The 15,221-nt window shown below is 40.2% G+C and overlaps 2 non-coding genes across 2 annotated transcripts; both read right to left on the bottom strand.

The window, feature by feature from the left end:
• Positions 1-7,618: 7,618 nt before the first annotated feature.
• TRNAT-AGU (transfer RNA threonine (anticodon AGU)) lies at positions 7,619-7,692 on the bottom strand. Its single transcript has one exon. It is a non-coding gene; the product is annotated as a tRNA-Thr (tRNA).
• A 4,096-nt stretch (positions 7,693-11,788) lies between these two features.
• TRNAH-GUG (transfer RNA histidin (anticodon GUG)) lies at positions 11,789-11,860 on the bottom strand. The gene has a single exon. It is a non-coding gene; the product is annotated as a tRNA-His (tRNA).
• Between the last annotated feature and the right edge of the window lie 3,361 nt (positions 11,861-15,221).

Raw genomic sequence — 15,221 nt, 5'->3', positions numbered from 1 at the left:
GGGTAATAACAAGTGTTGGCGAGAATATGGAGAAACTGGAACTCTCATACATTGCTAACGGGAATGTAAAATGGTGCAGCCACTGTGGAAAAGTTTAGTAGTTCCTTAAAAAGTTAAACATAGAATTACCATATGAACTCACAATTCCACCTTTATGCATATAATCAATAGATTTAAAAGCAGGTTTTCAAACAAATACCTGTACATGAATATTTATAGTATTACTGTCACAATAGCCAAAAGGTGGAAGCAACACAAATATCCATCAACTGATAAAGGCACAAGGAAAATATGGTACATCTATACAGTGAATATTATTCAGCATAAAAAGTAATGAAGTACTCATATATACACAACACAGATGAACCTCAAACATTATGCTAAGCAACAGAAGGCTGACAGTGTATGATTCCATTTAATGAAATATCCAGAATAGGTAAATTCATACACACAGAACTTAGATTAATGGTTGCCAGGATCTGGGGAAAAGAACAATGGGGAGTGACTGCTTAATGAGTATAGAGTTTGCTTTTGAGGTGATTAAAATGTTTGGAAGTGGATAGAAATGATGACTGCACAACATTGTAAACATACTAAATGCCACTGAATTGTACAATTTAAAATGATTAATTTTATGTTATGTAAATTTTATCTCAATAAAAATAATGAATACAGATTAAATATCTTATTTTGCTGATTCAGTGAAGGAATCAGACAGATGTTATAACCAGTTTAAAGGGAAAGTCAAAAAACACAAATTTATATGGAGTAGAAGAATTACATTGGAAATGGAGAGAAAACTGGTTTTTCCACTGTGGCAGGAAAGTTGTGTTAGTCTATTTTGCGTTGCTATCAAGGAATAGCTGAGGCTGGATAATTTATAAATAATAGAGGTTTATTTGGCTCATGGTTCCGCAGGCTGTACAAGCATGGCACCAGCATCTGCTCAGCTTCTGGTGAGGCCAAAAGGAGCTTTTACTCATGGTGAAGGTGAAGCAGGAGCAGGCGCCTCATGGTGAGAGAGGGAGCAAGAGAGAGAGAAGGAAAGTCCTGGTCTCTTTTTAAAGTCCAATCTGAGATTCCTCGTGAGAACGCTCAGGTTTAACAACCAGATCTCTCACACAAACTCATTACTGAGGAGAGGGCACCAAGTCATTCATGAAGTATTTACCCTCATGACTCAAACACTTCCTCAGGCCCCAGCTCCAACATTGGGGATCATATTTCAGCATGAGATTTGGAGGGGACAAACATCCAAACCATGTCAGAAATCAACTGAAACTGTACTGGACAAGATAGAATTTGCATGCCTATTAATTTACAAAAAACTGTAAAATAACTCAAAGATAATAAAAGGCTAGAACCTGATATCCCAGAAGCATATGCTGTATTTAGACGATGCATAGTTTTCATTTGAAACAAAATTATTTTCTTACATACTTACCCTCTTTTGACCAAAAATAATCTCAAAAGAATATTCTTGTCAAAAAAAGGATAATATTCTTCGTCATAAAATAAGAATGAGGTCATTAATTTGACCTGATTACATCTGTGCAGCATATAGGCTGTCTTAAGTTTGCTTTGCTGGAAGTTTTCACAAGGAGTCACAGATTGGACTTTAAATAAAGACTCATATTATTTGTTTTCGTTCTTAGTTGCTTGTTCAGAAGCCAAGACCTCATGACCAGATTTAACCTGCAGTACTTGTAAATTTGAGTGAATACCTCTCTTCTCAAAGTCCCTAAAACATTCTGAGTTTCTTGGGCCTGCCAGGAAATGTCCTTCTACAGACACTCACTTAGAAGGCTAGGAACACTGCAAACCAGGTATCAGGTTAGTTTCCTGGAGATTGCTTTGTAAGTCTCCATAACGTCAATCTTACTTTTTAAAAAATGTGTGGTTATACCTGATCAAATGAACACCATTTTCAAATGCGACATTTGAGGCAAAGCCTTGGTTGCATGACCAGGGTTTCCAATTATGTCCTAGTGAAAAAAAGGACAGATTCTTATTGAACCTATGCGAATACCTATAATGCCATGAAAATAAGAGTACTTAATAAGAGTTTCCCAATTTTAGAGAGGTCAGGTAGGGACAGTAAGATATTTACAAATGTTTAATTTTAGTTTACAAAAGCAAAGTCTGCTAAATTGTTATGAGTAAATGGCTCATAACATAGATAGCTTAAGAGGAGGGGCCGGGCGTGGTGGCTCATGCCTGCAATCCCAGCACTTTGGGAGGCCGAGGTGGGTGGATCCTTGAGGCCAGGAGTTCAAGACCAGCTTGGTCAACATGGTGAAACCCCGTCTCTACTAAAAATACAAAATAAAACAAAACAAACAAACAAAAAATCGGCCAGGAGCAGTGGCTTACGCCTGTAATCCCAGCACTTTTAGAGGCTGAGGTGGACGGATCACGAGGTCAGGAGATCGAGACCATCCTGGCCAACATGGTGAAACCCCGTCTCTACTAAGATACAAAAAATTAGCCGGGCACTGTGGCGCGCGCCTGTAGTCCCAGCTACTCGGAAGGCTGAGGCGGGGAAATCGCTTGAACCCGGGAGGCAGAGGTTGCAGTGAGCGGAGATCGCATCACTGCACTCTCAGCTACTCGGGAGGCTGAGGCAGGACAATCACTTGAACTCAGGAGGCGGAGGTTGCAGTGAGCCGAGGTTGTGCCACTACACTCCAGCCTGGGCAACAGAGCGAGACTCCGTTTCAAAAAAAAAAAAAAAAAAAAAGAGAGGAAAGAGAAAGTGCTTTTTTATGCATTCAGAAAATAGAACACTAAAAAGACATCAAAAATATTCTAAATAATACCTACAACCATCCCTCATAAATTCATGTAGTTCTAGGTAATTAATTCCGGCCCCACTGGATCTCCAGTTAGCAGTTGTAAGGGTAAATGAAAATTATGTTCTCCATTCATGTATGGCAAAGTGCCCATTTCTCTTTTTATAGAGTTTCCTTGTAGACATAGTGAGTCTGAGTCCTTATGCTAATCTTCAGCAGAGATTAGTATTTTTAAAGATTAGGCCAGGTGCAGTGGCTCACACCTGTAATCTCAACATTTTAGGAGGCCAAGGCAGGAGGATCGCTTGAGCCCAGGAGTTTGAGATCAGCCTCTGTGCAACATAGTGATACCCCATCTGTAAAAGGAAAAAAAAATGCTTGGATGTAGTGATGTACACCTGTAGTCCTAGCTACTTGAGAGGCTGAGGTGGGGAGGATCCTTTGAGCCCAGGAGTTGGAGAATTTGGGGCTGCTGTGAGCTATGATCACGCCACTGTGCTCCAGCCTAGGCAATAGAGGGAGAGCCTATCTCAGAAAAGAAAAGAAAAAAAAAAAAGATTAAACCCAGTCTCCAGATTTTGCAATGTAGGGCTATTTCCAAGCGGGTGGACCAAATAAACTTTAGATATGTAGAAAAGGTAGCTCTAGAATTAGGTCAGGGGTCTCTCTCAAAGATGAATGAGAGAGTGTCATGAGGTGCAGCTCTCTGCTTTTCAAGAAGTTAAGAGGAATTATTGTTCTTTTTTCAGCTTTGCTATGTAAGATGAGTGAGATTTTGTTCTAATTTTTTCATCACCTTTATGCTGCCTTACATACATGTACATCTGTTAATGCACACTCAATAAAGGATGTTCTTTCTTCTATTGGTACAGAAGGGTATTTTTGTTGGCAGGATTATTTTATTTCCCTAGCACATTCTCATGAGACCATGTGTTTCTTGACTAGAGTTTGGAAATGCTGCCTTGGTAGAATGATATGGTCTTAAAGTTGCTTAAGTGATGCCCTCAGAAGCCTGTACCCAAAAGTACCTGGCATAGTCTTTTTCCATAAGGTTTTGAGAGTTCTTCTTTGTTGAAGATAAAGCACTCTGGCCTATAGCTAATTGCAAGGGCTTTCAATGCAGCATCAAAGTAAAACAAAATAACTATATGTAGATGACAAAAGACTTAAAATGGTTATAGTTAGTCTATTACTTACAATTTTCAAAAGTGAAAGATCTGCCTGGGCGCGGTGGCTCATGCCTGTAATCCCAGCACTTTGGGAGGCAGAGGCGGGTGGATCACCTGACATCAGGAGTTCGAGACCAGCCTGGCCAACATGATGAAACCCCGCTTCTACTAAAAATATAAAAATTAGCTGGGTGTGATGGCACATGCCTGTAATCCCAGCTACTTGGGAGGCTGAGGCAGGAAAATTGCTTGAACCTGGGAGGCAGAGGTTGCAGTGAGCCGAGATCACCACACTGCACTCCAGCCTAGGTGACAGAGCAAGACTTCACCTCAAGAAAAAAAAAAAAGTGAAATATCTGATGAGAGTTCATAATACAAATAATGACACTAATAAGGAGTTTTGGTTTTTCTGTGGCCTGTAAAAGAAGACAATAAAGCCAATCCAAAATCAATTTTAGACAAAATAGTTATGAACATACTGATTAATTATATTTTCAAAGACAAGAGTAGACATTGCATTTAATTTATTAAAGTGGATGAACATAATTTTTACAAAGAAAAAAGTCTTAAGATACAACATGATATACCACAAAGATATTACCACATGATAAGATTATGCCAAGAATATATCAATAAAGGCTGGTGCAGTGGCTCACACCTGTAATGCCAGCACTTTGGGAGGCTGAGATGGGAGGATCGCTTGAGCCCAGGAGTTTGAGGTTACAATGAGGTATGATCATGCTACTGCACTCTAGCCTGGGTGACAGAGTGAGACCCTGTCTCTAAAAAAATAAAAATAAAAACATAAAAAATATATTAATAATGTCAAATGGAGATTTGGTAAGCTTGGAGTAGGTCCTAAAATATTTGCATATTAATAAAACTCCATAGGTAAGTGATGCAAATCTCCAATTGTAAACCACTGGCCTAGAAATGCTAGATTCAAATGAACAAAGTAAAGTTGTGACTAAGTTAACATTTAAATAAATAACTGAAATTATGGCTTATTGCATCTTGTTTAATATCAAATATATACTAATAATAAATACCAATAAAAATATGTGTTGGGATGGTTTGCTAATGGAACAAGCATGCCAAGTTTGTATTTTTAGGTACTTAAACCTTGAAGACACAGTTTAATCAATTCCTTATAAGGTTTTGAATAGCAGCATTCCAATTCGCGTGGTCCTTTAAATATTAGTCTTCTGAGAAGTGAATTGATGGCCACTGGAGAATTAAAACAAAGAGCAGAAAGCTTTTGAGATGAAATGTTCTGTGTGAAGAATGTTCTGCCTGCTCTAGAGTACAGAAAATTATTTAAAAAGTCATTAAAACATCATATTTCAAGATTTGATTTATAAATCGATATCTTTAAAAACCAAAGCTACTGCTCATAAACTGTCAGATATTTTATTTTCAAGTGTTTGTTTTTGTTTTGTTTTGTTTTGTTTTGCTTGAAGGCTTTTTTTTCTGAGACAGTCTCATTCTGTCACGCAGGCTGGAGTGCAGTAGTGTGATTTGGCTCACTGTAACCTCTGCCTCCTGGGCTCAAGTGATTCTCGTACCTCAGCCTCCCGAGTAGCTGGGATTACAGGCGCACACCACCATGCCTGGCTAATTTTTGTATTTTTAATAGAGACGGAGTTTCACCATGTTGGCCAGGCTGGTCTCAAACTCCTGACCTCAGGTGATCCGCCTGCCTCCCAAAGTACTGGGATTACAGGCATAAGCCACCAAACCCAGCAAATCTTTTGTTTATTTTGGTTTCTTTTATTTATCTTATCTTACTTTCTTGTTTATCTTGCTTTCTTGAATTCCTTTTAATCATTGTCTTTCTAAGAATATTTCATGTCACTATAAAAATTCTTCACTGAATCTCTGTTATTTTGCAAAGCTTTAAATAACATTGACACCATATATTCTGTGTCATCTTCTGTCATTCCTCTTAATTTACTTCTCCCTTCTTTCATAAATATAACAGGGGGAAGGGAGAATTCTACTTTCTCATCTTTCAAAACCAGGCTGTGAGACAGTCTGCAAATATGTTAATAACGGAGGAAGCTTCCTTTCTTTTCTTTTCCGTTTCTTTTCTTTTTCTTTTTCTTTTTTTCTTTCTCTTTTTTTGAGATGGAGTCTGGCTCTGTTGCCCAGGCTGGAGTGCAGTGGTACGATCTCGGCTCACTGCAATCTCTGCCTCCTGGGTTCAAGCGATTCTCCTGCCTCAGCCTCCTGGGTAGCTGGGATTACAGGCGCATGCCACCATGCCCGGCTAATTTTTGTATTTTTAGTAGAGACGGGGTTTCACCATGTTGGTCAGGCTGGTCTTGAACTCCTGACCTTGTGATCCACCTGCCTCAGCCTCCCAAAGTGCTGGGATTACAGGCGTGAGCCACCGCACCCGACCTGAAGCTTCCTTTCAATGTGTAGGTTGAGTTTGGAGTAACTGACAGGTGTCAGGTAGTGAGAGTTTGGTATGTGATTTGTGTGTTCCACTTAATATTTCAGACACAGGTTGTTTAGGGCCACTTAACTGAAATGTACCTGAGAACATATTTGTTCCTCTCTGAGCTTTTAGTAAGCGTAGAGCAAGAATAACACCATAACATGTAATATATAAATCTTAAGATATTTTCAGCCTTCTTTGAATTTAGTTTGCAAGAAGGAGAGAATACTGTAGTATTCAAGTTTGTATTTTTATACTTAAACTTTGAAGACATAGCTTAATCAATTGTTTACAAATTTTTCAATAGCAGCATTCCAATTTTCAGGATCCTTTAAATATCAGTTTTCTGAGAAGTGAAGCTGAGGCTTGTGACAATCTCTTTTGCTCACATTCCTTTGAAAGTAGGTGGGAGAGAACTGCTATGAATAAAATGAGAAAGCAGAATTCAGATTTACTCTGAAGTATAAATGATTTCAGGCACAGTGCAAGACTACTTTTACAGCAGTGAAAAGACTATGACTCTGGTGGAACTCTGATAAAAACATTTGAAATCTCTTTAGATAAAACTGAGAAGCCTAATGAGTAGGCCAGTGCTGTAGAGGGTACACTTTAGTTTATGAACTGCAATGCCACTTAAGATTCAGGAAAGTCTTCATTCATTTGTGATTTATTTCCTCGAGATATCATTGAGTCCCTAGATCCTAGATGCACAAATAAGACAATTCTTAGGGTCATACAAAACAGAAATGGTGAGAATATAAATTGCACCGTTGCTCTCTTGTTTTCAAAAATCAAAGTGAATCAGACTCCAAACAAAATGCCATGGCTTATTAATTATTTGCCTGACACTGATAATCAAAATCTATCATGTAGCTGAAAATGATGGCTATCAAGGTTAAGAGGCTGGAGACTGAATGTCTACAACAGAATTTGAAATGTTACTCTCTACTATGTATTACAAGATTTTTTTTTGTACAACTTGTATATCCCCAGTCTTACCTGTCATCAGCAAACCCATTACTTTTTACCAACAGAAACTTTATTCATTTTTCCCTTCATCCCAACCCTTTCATATTGTGATGCAGTTACCTGCAAGGGACTCTCCATAATTGTGCTAATCGCTCAATACGGATTTCACAACCTATAAATTCCTTAATGCATTTTCAACATATGTATTTGCAACATACTATTGAAAATCTAAAATTGAACACGTAAGGCCCCGCTGGGATTCGAACCCAGGATCTCCTGTTTACTAGACAGGCGCTTTGACCAGCTAAGCCACAGGGCCCCTCTTGGGCATATGTTCAGATATATCGTATTTATAACATTTTTGTAAAATGTATCAATTTGACAAAAGTGTACTTAATTTTGTGACAAAGAAAGCACATCTGTGTTTCTGAACCAGCAACAAAGCAGCAATTCCAACACTAAAAAAAATACTTTTCTTCAATGCAAGATTTCAGAATTTATTTCAAATTGAAATGAGTGAAATTTCTATTTCATGGTGACTATCTCCCCCTACAGGAAATATTGGATATCGCAACATATTTTAAATTTATTTCTCTGTTCGTGCATTCATTTTGTCCACAAATGTTGAGTCATTACTGCATTTCAGGTACTTTTCTAGGTATTGGAGAAAGAACATTGAATAAAACAGCAAAATTTTCTTTCATTATTGAATTTATGTTCTACAGGGAGATAAAAAAGCAAATTTTTAAAATTTGCTGAAAACAACAACAAAAAACACCCCAAAACAAACTAACCAACTAAAAAAATCCAACAACAAACAAAAACACAAGTGATATGGAAACCAATCTCTTTACCGCTGGGTTATAGAACCCACGACACTACCTTCTGAGCTAATTCAGTGCAATTGAGTAAAACCATTATGCTTCCTTCTATTTTATCTAATCTGGCACAAGAAAGTGAGCCTAGACGAGGACACAGTGATGTCGTGGAGATCTGTGGTCACCCTGCTTCCCACTTACCCAAACTAGGCACCTTGAGACCCTCTGTTTCAAAGACAGCTTTGGTCTCAACAGGAGATCTGCTGTTAGAAACAATGAGTTAGGTGTACACACGGAGTTCTCCTGGATGGATATCTTTGCTTCTGTCATAGTCTTGTTCTGCTCATTTGCCTGCTGGGTTAAAATAGACTCAATTTCTAGACCCACATAGATTGTAAAACTGCGTGGATGATACAGAGAAGTAGAGAACAAAGTAGAGTACAATGTGATAGCCCTCACAGGATGCTGTGGGAACCTCTCACTTGGGCCTCACAGAGTTGCATGACCTTTTATCTCAGGTTCTATGTCAGTTTAATGAATGCAGAAGGAGTCATGGAATGTTTAGCTGAATGCAGCTTAGCATGGGGAAAAGCAGATGAAACCAATATCCTGAAATATTTAAATAACCGCCTGGTGCTTTGCATATGCATTCATTAAGCATCCACAAAATGCAAGACCCTGGAAAGATGAGAAATTACTTGGGTTGAGGTTGAGTTTTTATTTTTTAACCAAGCCTGGTGTTGCTTCTGATTTATTTCCTGTGGGTCATGAGCTTCTACTCACTACCTAGCTAATCACAAAGCCAGGTTATACCAATTTTTCAGCTTTATTGGCTGAGGTTTTTTGTGAAGCTTAGTTATGTATTCCCCGACTTCTGTTTCTCACTGACAGGTGTTTCATAAATCTTGGTATGTGTATAACCCTGGAAGAAAAGCCCTTTGTTTCTCCTTTTGGAAATCTTTCCAAGATACAAGCAGATGTTTCAACATAAAGTAGGTGCTGGAGTGGTGTGGCTACAGATAGATTGCTGCACCCTTGAGAGAAATTAACACTACGAAACCCCTGCTTAAAGTGTTTCATCTGGATTTCTGCTGACATTAGAAGGAAAGTTCTTTTCCTGATTCCCTGACTTTTGGGGCTATTCTTTCTAGAACCTACCTTTTCCCACAACATCTGTGTCTTCCCTAAACTTATGGCCTATCATAGCAAACATTTTGGCCAACATCCGCCTTATAAAAAGCCTTGCTCAGATCTTCAAATAAGCCTCAATCCTGAGGACAGACAAAACCCTTCTTATTATTGTTAGAACTACCTTATCAGCATCAAAGAAGCACGGGATTGTAGTCAAGTTAAATAGATGCTGAGTCTGGTACCAGCCTTTGCAATATTACTACTGCATGAAGGCCTTCCACCACTTAAGTAGCAATGATATTTATTTATTTAACTCCAAAAATGGCTTATTTTATTATTTTGTTTGTTTGTTTGTACCTTACTGAGCTAGTGCCATCATGCATTTACCACCCTTAAATCTTTAGAACAATCTTAGAAGGTGGTAACTTTCATTAATTTCCATGGAGAGATGAGAATGATAAAACATAGAAATATTAAAAAGTCATTTCAAGACCATGAATGCCATAGGTAGAGTAAAACAGTTTTCTTTCTGAAAATGTGGTTGGCAGACTGTGTAAGATACTTCCATACCAATATTAGTGCATTCATAAAATGCAAGCTTTTAATCTCACAATTCCCGTTTATACCAGATTTCTAGCAATGCTCACTCAAAGCTGCAAAACATTATTGTGAACCAGAGAACTTCACACCTCTAAGATAAACATGTGCTTTGCACTGAGTATCATATGGTACACGCCAAGCAAGCTCTCTACTTTTGGAGCAAATCATACAGCATGGGTTTTATTGAGCCCTATGACTCACTTGTCACTACAATTTTATTCTGTAATAGATCTAGGACCCTAGCTCTCTCACTAAGAGATAGCCTCTGAGTCAGAGTCCATAGATTTCTGCTACTCAGGCCAGTAAGATCTGAGAAAATGTGTTCTGGAGAATTGCAAGATCAAAATGTTTATTGCTTTAGCAGTTTTATCATTCACTTGTGGCAAAATAATTGACAAGAACTGATCCTTTAGGGTCAATACATACTTGATCCCTGTCTTCACTCTTGTAAGACTGAGTCAAGATAAAATAGACTAAAAAGAAAATTGAAGTAGAATGTGATACAAGTGAACATGAATAACCACTACAAATGCTATTAAATTACTGAGAAGAGGCCTAGAACCTGACCTGTTGGAGAGATGATATCCTACAGTATAAGGCAGCTCAGCTCAATTACAATATCTCTGAGTTTCAGAATCCATGTCAGCTGGATGGACAGTTGGAGAAGAAATGGGGGCTATTTTAGCCCCAAGAAGGAAAGAACAAATCTCTTTTGCTGAAATTTTTGATAAGTTGCTAAAAGTATGAGTATTCTTTTTTTTTGAGACAGAGTCTTACTCTGTCACTCAGGCTGGAGTGCAGTGGTGTGATCTTGGCTTACTGCAACTTCCACTGCCTGGGTTCAGGCAATCTCGTGCCTTAGCCTTCCGAATAGCTGGGACTACAGGCCTATGCCACTATGCCAAGCTAATTTTTGTATTTTTAGTAGAGACGGGGTTTCACCATGTTGGCCATGCTGGTCTCGAACTCCCGACCTCAGGTGATCTGCCCGCCTCGGCCTCCCAAAGTGCTGGGATTATAGGCATGAGCCACCACACCTGTTTGAATACTAACCATCCACCAGGGCCAGGAGGGACGAAGTGCCATTAATGTGTTCTCAGAGTGCTGTGCTACTAACTAGAACTGGGCTCATGGAAGCGCCTCTGGGGATCTGCCTGTCTCCAGCCACCTCCTACTGGTCCTAGGTAGCACCAACTACTTCTTTTCAGCCACCTCCGTATCTCAGATCAGCTCTCCTCCACTCCCGCCTCACCCAGTCTACTTGGCCCTTTAGAACTCATTCTAGAAACTGAACGGGCTAGAAATGGCGGCTGTTCTTCTGGGCCATTATTCCCACCCGCCCAAATTCCTTCAATTACTCAAATTTCTTTAATTTTCTCCAGACGATCAAAGGTTACAGTTTTTCAGCATTGGTCCAGCTAGGATACTTAGAAACGCGTGATTAATAATTTGTCTTTTGTGTTTTAAGAAAGATCTCCACAACAAACCTGGATCCCCTTTTGAACAGTCCTTTCCTCATGCCTACCAGTGTTTGAAAGTAAAAGTTTTCCATTAAAAAAAAATTACCTCAGTTTCTTCACATACAGCCAATGCCAACAAGACTGTAGGGCTTGGGTAGGGTTGGGAAGAGAATCTTTGGAGAGGGGGAAAAAAAGACAAGGCAACAAGCGTAGACACTCTCTGCTTGGCTGACTGGTTGGGGCACCATGATGAATACTAGTGTTTTTTGTGTACAGATTAGATCGTAAGTCAATTCAATTTTGCAAGGGTTTTTCCGAGACTGTCTCCACGCCAGTATGTTGAAAAATTGAGGCGACGTCAAGGTACTGCTCAGTACGTTGAGAAATTGAGGCGACATCAAAGTACTGCCGTGACTCGGATTCGAACCGAGGTTGCTGCGGCCACAACGCAGAGTACTAACCACTATACGATCACGGCACGCCACCAGAGGCCGCTGCTTGTGGGGCTCTTCCTTTGCTTATTTCCCAGAAACGTCTATTTTTGTCATCTAAAGAATGGTGCAGTCTTTCGTCCTTATTTACACACCTACCCAGTTTACTTCCTTATCCACTCCCCGTCCCCAATATTTTGCTTATGGCAAACAAGCCAAAGGTAACACATTAAGTTTCATTATATGGAATTTTCCCAGCGTGGTGGTTGTTTTTTGGGGTTGGTAATACTGTGCTTGTAAACTCATTATTCTCACTTCCATCTCCAACCCACGCATGTTTTTTGCTCAGTTTAGCAGTGTGGTCCTCAGATCTTTGGCAACAAAAGGAAGAGGGCGCTGCTTTGAAGTGGACCTGCCAGATCCCATTTTTTGCCAAACTAGTCAGAATCTTCGGGGGCTTGGCATGGAATCTGGCATCTCGACAGGTGCCAGAAGTGAGTTTCTCATCACGAGGAACTATGTGGCTTCGTCCTGACCCAGGTACCTATGAGAAGCCAGTGAGGCGCTCGCGCACTCAGCCTGCCCACCTGAGCCGTCAGGAAATGTCCGGCGGCGCTCGCACCTCAGAGTGAAATTTCTTTCTCCCTTTCATACCTAGTTTGCCAGAAGAGGGAGATAAAAGTGCCTCTCCTGTGGCTCCAAAGCTCCGTGGGACTTCCCTCCTGCCCCGCTTGCTGTTTTAGGAACGTAGCCTCTAGAGTCAAGGTGCTGGTCGTGTTTTCCCCTTGATACCAAATGATTTTCTTTCTGTAAAATCATTCTGGTCTTAAACTCCTGAACTCAACTGATCCGCCCCTCTCGGCTTCCCAAAGCGCTAGGATTACAGGAGTGAGCCACCGCGCCCGGCCTCTTCTCTTTACCTGGTTAAATTTGTTTAATGCTTCAGCTTCAACTCAAGAAAGCTTTTCAAATCAAGGAAGCTTTTCTTGACCTCCCGTCTCCACGCAACACATGGTTCCTTGGTTTTTTTTTTTTCCTTCCCTCCCTTCTTTCCCTCCTTCCTTCCTTCCTTCCTCTCTCCCTCCCTCCTTCCCTCTCTCTTTCTTTTCTTTTCTTCTTTCCTTCCTTCCTTCTCTCTCTCTCATTCTCTTTCTTTCTTCCTTCCTTCCTTTTCTTTCTTTCTTTCTCTTTCTTCTTCTTCTTTTTTTTTTCTCAGAGTCTCGCTCTGTCGCCCAGGCTGGAAGGCAATGGCACAATCTCGACTCATTGCAACCTCCACCTCCCGGGTTCAAGCGATTCTCCTGCCTCAGCCTCCGGAGTAGCTGGGATTACAGGCGTAAGCTACTACGCAGGGCTAATTTTTGTATTTTTATTAGAGAGGGGGTTTCACCATGTTGGCCAGGCTGATCTACAACTCCTGACTTCAAGTGATCCACCCGCCTTGGGCTCCCAAAGTGCTGGGATTACAGGCGTGAGCCATCATGCCCGGCCACTTGATTCTTTTTCACTTTTCCTTTAGTGCTTTTATATCAGTTTGTAATGTATAATACCAGAGTTATTTGATTAATGTCAGCCTCCATCCTCCCGCTCCATATGCCCCAAGACGAGGAATATCTATTTTGTTCAATAATCTATCACTAGGGCTCCCCATTTGGTAGGTTCTTTATCAATATAGTTTGGCTGCAGAATGAATGAATGGGTGGGCAGAGACTACCATCCAAAGCTCTATGAAAGCAACTTCTCCCAGCAGCATCTGGCCTAGTTCAGCAGGCTTGCCTTTTGACCTTTGATGGGAAAAGATTGGTAATAATTTAAAGAAAGGTTGGGAGGTCAAGACAGGAGTATTGCTTGAGGCCATGAATTTGAATCAAGTTTGGGCAACATAGTGAGACCCTGTCTCTACAAAAAAAATTAAAAAATTTAACCAGGCACAGAGGTGCATGCCTGTAGTCCCCATTACAAGGGAGGCTGAGGCAGGAGGATCACTTGAATCCAGGAGTTTGAGGTTGCAGTGAGCTATGATTGTGCCTCTGCACTGCAGCCTGGGCTACAGAGCAAGATCCTCCCCCTAAAATAATAATAATAAATTTAAAAATGAAGGGAGTTCAAAATTACCCCTGCAGCTATCCATAATAAAGCTTCTCAGCAGAGCCAAAATAATGTGCTTAATTTCCTAAAATTTTCTTTATCTCCTTTCCTCTGTCTGGATTACACAAAAGTATTCTAATTACTAATAGGTTTACTGAATGAAGAATTACCTGTTTCCTAGCATCATTATTATTATTATTATTATTATTTTATTTTATTTTATTTTTTGAGATGGAGTCTCGCTCTGTCGCCCAGGCTGGAGGGCAGTGGTGCAATCTTGGCTCACTGCAACCTCCGCCTCCTGGGTTCAAGTGATTCTCCTGCCTCAGCCTCTTGAGCAGCTGGGACTACAGGCGCGTGACACCACGACCGGCTAATTTTTTGTATTTTTAGTAGAGACGGGTTTTCACTGTTTCAGACAGGATGATCTGGATCTCCTGACCTCATGATCCGCCCACCTCCGCCACCCAAAGTGCTGGGATTACAGGCGTGAGCCACCGCACCCAGCCCTAACATTAATTTGTTTGATCAGGGAAGTGACCTAAGGGCTTTCTCAGTCTCAAAGACATGAGCTCCATCAAAGAAAATGCAGCCAGTAAGAAGGAAATGCAAGCTGCCTCTGTCTCAAGTCTCTTTGAGTTAGATCTTTCCTTTTCCTTTGCTTAGGGCCTTCCCCAACCCCATTTAGAAAGCTGCTGTGAATGAAAGTGCTTTTCAGCATTTTCTGCTGGGATGTTTTTGGAAATTGGGTTGATCTGCATGTGCTTCTCCATAAAAAGAGAGAAAAGCTGTATCTTTGATGTCATAGGCCTAGAAAAAGGCCTCTTTCCTTGTGCTTATTTTGGAAGGCCATTTTGAAGATTTCATCTGACACATTCACTACAGTGATTCTGGGAAGAATAAGAGACAGGCTGGCACAGTTGAACCTACCAGTTCTACCTTTACCAATGCCATGCACTCTTCTACTTCTGAATTTCTAAATTTTCTGTAAGAAATAATTAAAAACCCTCTTTCTTTCAAGGGCATAGTTCCAGCAATATTTTCCTCTTTCTCCTGTATTATTAAAAAAAATTCTATTTGATCTCTATAGGATCTTTCGCATCAGCATTCAAAGCTGCTTTTATTTCTTTCATCTGAAAGAAATGTTCTCTTGCTTTCACTTTTCCTTTCAGCTATTGATAGTACTGTCTTTCAGTTTATAGCCATATTTCCTTGAAGTGTCATCAAACCCAAATCTTCTTTCATCTCATTTCTTTATTACACTCCTTCATCTTGCTTTCTTCTTCAACACTCCACTTAAACTGATCTTTTACATTTCAC

The sequence above is a fragment of the Pan paniscus genome, chromosome 5, assembly GCF_029289425.2.
Source record: "Pan paniscus chromosome 5, NHGRI_mPanPan1-v2.0_pri, whole genome shotgun sequence".
Classification (NCBI taxonomy): Eukaryota; Metazoa; Chordata; class Mammalia; order Primates; family Hominidae; genus Pan; species Pan paniscus.
The sequence above is the reverse complement of the archived record's forward strand: the minus strand, read 5'-3'. Positions and strand labels throughout refer to the sequence as shown.